Below are 5697 nucleotides of genomic sequence, written 5' to 3' on the forward strand. Positions count from 1 at the left end.
TGGTCAGCTCAGGACACGTGGTCCACCCATCACCCCACACTCTCCCTCCTGGGAGGAGAGCCCTCCTGATCCCTCCTGCTGGCTCTGCTGGGTCTGCAGGGTGAGCGTGCTGCCCACAGCCACCCTCTGGGTGAGGACAGACAAGTGCTCCCGTGTCAGCCATGGCCATGTGCCTCTTGTCTCACCCCCTCCCTCTCCTGACCTTGCTCACCACCACAGCCACTGTCCAGCTCTGCCCCTGTGAGGCCAGCTTCTTACATTGACAGGAGACTGAGGCCAGGAAGAGGCCATCCTTCAGGCCTGACCTTTTCTCCTAGCACTGTAACCTAAATTGGGTTCCTCAGCTGTGCACCCCTGTGGCAAATGCCTGAGGCCACCAACACATGAAGAGGAGCTTTCCTTTGGCTCCTGACTTCCAGTGCTCTAGTCCATGAAGAGAGGAGTCCACTGCATTCACACCTTTCCTGGGTGTGCTGAGTGCAATGTAGAGAGCCCACTGTAGGGACAGCCACCACTCACCCTGTTTCTAGGAATCAAACTTGAGGGAGGAATAGATGGGGACCGACCACCTACTTGCAGCGCATGTCCACAGTGATTGACATAAATTTCAAAGTCCCCATGTCCTAAGTGATCTCCCACTCCCCAAAGCCCATGGGGCTGCAGAACAACCTTATCCCATGTTATTTTGGGAGGACAATTATGCACACTAGTCATTCTATCCATGACCACAAAGCTGTCACATCCATCTCATAAGGCAGAGCACATTCAGGCCTCATCCTGGAGTCCCTAAAGTCACAAAACCTCCAGCAGAGCCCAGCAGTCCAGGTGGACCCCAGGGCCCTGTGCATGCTGGAGCCTGCTCTCCAGTAGCCATGCCCCAGGCCTGTGCTTTTAGTTTGTGAAATCCAGTTGCACAATGTGGGGAGGCAGGAACAGAGGTCAGCATGTCTGACCACTATAAGATTCTGCAAGATTCATGGAACTCTGTAGTATGTGCCTTAAAATCAAAGGAGTCCTATACTCCCAAGTCCTGTGGCAGGGGTGAGTACTCCCATTGAAAATGAAAAAGACAGAGACATGTTGAAGGGGACTGAAGCCCAGCAGGCCTGACATTAAACCCTGTGCTCCACTTCTGTCCTCAGGGCCACTGTGGGGAACAGGGGTGAGGGCTCTGGGCAGCCCCAGTACACAGTCCAGCTGCACGCAGCCCCCTGGCCTCACACTTAGCCTCACTCTGCTGTTCTTCCTCTGAGTAACTTCCTGGTTCCTTTCATCATGGAAAGTGCTGGATTTCGCCCAGTGGTATACTCTAGGTTAGTTGAGATGCTCTTGTGTCATTGGCCTCTGCTGTGCTGAGGAGGGAACCACAGTGGGCTGCTCCTTTAGCTGTCCCTGCACCCCAGGCAGGTGGCCCTTGTCAAGGTGCGGCTCTCTCACTGTGCCCTGCCCTTCAGCTCCAGCCTGCCAGGACTTCTCTGCAGAGGTCCAGCCCCTAGTTATCATGGCTATTGGACTGCAGTTGGCCTCACTGTGGTCATCTGGGTTTTGGACCAGCCTATGTCTGGCCTCCTAAGGTGGTTTCCCATCAGTTCTCCTCTCATGTGTTGCAAGACCATCCTGAGGTCCCCTGCCCTGACTCTGCTCCTTGATTCATTGTTAGTCACCCATCAGTCCATCCTGCCATGTCTCTGTGCCTGCTGTTTACTTCTCCCAGGTGCAGTCTTGGCAGACCTGGTGGGACCTGGGCCATCCCCAAGTCCTAAATCCTCTACAATGCCCAATAGCAGCTACCTTTTAGTCATTCACAAGAACTTTGTATTTTGAGTAAAGTGTTCTCATACAAGAGGGCAGCATTGATAGCTTCTGTGCTTAGTAGGAATTAAAAGGAAATTCTAGTGAGTTCCAAGCATGGTCTTGGGGACACAGATATGCACAGATTACCAGGGTTAACAGAGCCACTCTGTCCTCTGACAGGACTGTTTCCACAGTTCCCAGGACATGACAGGTGAGAACATCACATCCTGGGCTATGGGTTCTGCTCTATTGAAGGGTCTCCCTGAGGATCTTCTATATAGTGAGATTGTGGCTCACAGATTTTACCATAAACCACTGAAGGCAAAGACAAATGCATAGGATGTTAGACTAATGAAGGGCCTTAGAAAGTAAACTGCAGCCCCTTGTTGTACAGGTGAGGAAAGCGACTTGTAAGGTATTTGCTCAGAGTTACTTGGTGGCCGGCAGAGCTGGGACAAGGATCTCAGGCTGCTAATTTCCAATTCTGAAAGTCTTCTGCTGAGGATTCTGGGTTTCTAGATATGTGATCATGTCATTAGCAAACACACCAAATTTGGCTTCTTCTTTTCTTATCTGTAAATCTTATTTATTTCTCTTGCCTTATTGCTCTTGTTATAATTTCAAGAACTACATGCCTAGGAAGGGTGAGAGTGGCTCTCCTTGTCTTGTTCTTGATTCTAGAGGAAACACTGTCTGCTTTTATCCATTCACTGTGGCATTGGCTTTGTTAAGTGACATGTTCTGATATTGTGAAATGTTCCTTGTACCCATTTCTCCAACTCTCTAAACATGAATGGGTGGTGGGTTTTCCCTAAAGGCTTCACTTTGTGCAGATGTTCGTAAGATTCTTGTCCTTAATTCTATTTGAATGATAAACTACACTTATTGTAGTAGAAGGGTTGAGTCAACGCTTCATCCCTGGAATAAACAAAATTGATAAAAGTGTACCTTCCTCTTAATTCCATTTTGATCATCGATTGGTATTTTGAGAGTTTTCCCTCAAGTTCTATTTCCAATGATGGATTTCAGGAGATTGGCTTTAGTTGTTGTTTAAGTGTCTGGTAGAACTTAGTTGGAAATCCAACTGGTCCAGGGATCTCTTTCCTGGAAGACTGTTACTAGAGCTTCAGTAGATTGATTGACATTTTGTGTTACATTTTACACACCCTCTTGGTTCAAACTGGGTGGATAATATGTGACTCGTCATTTTTCTTTACCTTCTAGATTTTCCAACTTATTGGAATATAAGATTCAAAGTCATCCAGGATTATCATCTGATTCCAGAGAGGTCTGTGTGATATATCATTTTTATTCTCTAATTTTGTTCTTTATATTCTACTTTCTTTTAATTAGTTTGAATAAGGAGTGATCACCCTTCCCTATTTTTTAATGAACCACTACTTTGTTACTTTGAATCACTGAATTTTTTAAATTTCTTATTTCATTCAAATTTTTCTAATATTAACTATTTCCTATCTTCTGCTTTTTTTGGAAATTACTTTGTTACTGCTTTGCAAGATCCTTAGATAAAATATTAGATTTTTTCTTGGGATTCTTTTCTTTTGTTATACACTCATTTATCAGTATACATTGTTTTTTATGACAATTCTTGATAATGTTCCAAAGATATTGGTATGCTGTGTTATTAATATTTGTTAATATTAATATTACTTAATGTTAATATTAATTTTAATTTAGTATAAATACTAATTTAATTAATATTAATTTGTTAATGTTTATTTATATATCCATATGTATGTCTCCTCTCCTTTCTACTATTACTCAATCCACATTCAAGAGTATTGTTTAGTTAATCTCCATGTGTAAATGAGTAGTCTTTGAATGTTGCTGTTGATTGCTCATTTCATTGCATGGGGATCTCATTAAATGCAAGGAATTCACTGTGCAGGTAAAATACACTGCACTGTCAAGTAAATCTAAAAAGAATGATAAAAAATACTAGACTGGAAGGGATGACATTAACAAATTTTGTTTTTGCTAAGACTTGAGTTATGACCTACAGTAACATCTATTATAAAGAAACTTCCATGAACAGCTCAGAAGAAAAGAAATGCCAATATTCTCCTATGAAATACTCTATGGATGCCTGTAAGGTCCCCGTGATATACATGATCATTTTGCTCAAAAGCGTCTTCATTATTTTGCGTCTGGTTTTCTGTCTGTTGGTGAAGCACATGTTTTGAAATTATTCGTTAATATGTATTCTGTTCTATCTGAGTATCACCTCAGTAAATGCTTCATTCATGTAATTAGGTGCATCAATACTTGGAGTATAAATTATCACTCTTTTTATATCTTGGTCTTGGACTGCTCCATTTGATGGTAGGTAGGACCCTCCTTGGTTATTCTGCTTTATTTGTATTGGATGTCATTGGTGGGTGGGAACATAGCTACTCTTGCTTCTGTTTTGACTTCATTTGTAGGAACCTAGTTTTTCCTTTTTTACTATAGCCTGTAGATCTCTCCTTAGGATCCTCTCACAGACCGCATAGGGTTGGACTTCTGTTTAAGTCATTGCCAGTCTGTGTCCTCTCACAGGAGAGCTCAGAGCATTGACATCCAGAGTTGTCACAGAGAGATGTTCCTTAGGATATTCTGACATTTTGACTTGTTTCATGTGTTTAATTTGCTCTTAATTTCCCAGTGGTTTGTTCCAGTTGCCGTCTCTGGGGTTTGCAATCCTTCTCTGTGTAGTAGTCCTTACAGTGTTTTTATGCACTGGCCATAAATTATTTTACTTTGTGCTTATCTTGGAAAGGTTTTATTTCCAGTTTGATTCTGAATCATGGCTCTCCTGGGTATAGCAATCATGGTGGAAATCGCTTTCTTTCAGAATTTGGCTTTTCCCTTCCAAGCCCTCCCGGATGACAGAGTCTCAGCTGAAGATAGAAATTGGCCTTTTATGTTTACCTCTCAGTGTGTCTTGGGATATTTCTCCTGTGGCTGTAAATATTCTGTCCCTTTTCCTTGGGCATTTTGATTGTTATGTGATCTGGATGGGCTGTTTTGGATCTTGTTTATTTGGGGTTTTTGTGTTCCTCCTAAATGTGGATATGCATCTCCTTCTGAACATCTGTAAATTGTTCTATATTATGTCATTGAAAGGATTCTGACTGCATTTGCCCTGTTCCTGATTCCTTTTCAATTCCACTGAGTAGGTTGCTCTCTTCAGAGTCAGTGGAGGTGAAAAAGGAGTGGAGGTGAAAAAGGAATGGAGGTTCAGGGCAACTCTGAAGGGGGTTGTTTCAGAGTTCTTGTGGGTACTGGTCATGGTCTTTTTCTTCCTTACTGCTCACTAATTTTTCAAGGTCTATCTCCTGTCTTCAAGGCCTGACATTCACTTGTGTGTAATTGAAATTGTTTGTTATGGTTTCAACTGCACTCAACATGATGCATGGTATCTTTCTTTTCCAAACTTCTCAGGGGTTTCCTCCCAGAATCCCTTGGTCTGTTTTGAAGAAGATTTCATCTCTTGTATGTTAGTAGTTCATTCCTCAGATCTTCTTTCACCCCACTAATCATCTTGGTAATCAAATTTAAAAGTCATTCCCTGGAATTTCATTCCTTTTACTATATGTGGTTTCTTTGTTGAGGTATTGTTGATTTGGGGGAAACTTCTTTGTCTATTTCCTTGTGTTTTCACTGGTCTTCAATTTGTGCCTCTGCTAGTTGGATTCCTTTTCCTCTTTGTGAAGGGACCTTTTAGTCATGCCCTGTCACTTTATCTTAGCATCATGACATAGCTTAGCCAAATCCAACTGCTAACCTCAATCTCCAGGCTTCTTAGAAAAGAATGTGCTGAAAGTAACAGTGTTCCAAAGAGGTAAGGCAGACACCAGTAAGTACTGTCAGTGGGCTACTCCTCTTCTAGTTCTATGAGCC

This window comes from Marmota marmota, unplaced genomic scaffold, assembly GCF_001458135.2.
Source record: "Marmota marmota marmota unplaced genomic scaffold, marMar, whole genome shotgun sequence".
Taxonomy (NCBI): Eukaryota; Metazoa; Chordata; class Mammalia; order Rodentia; family Sciuridae; genus Marmota; species Marmota marmota.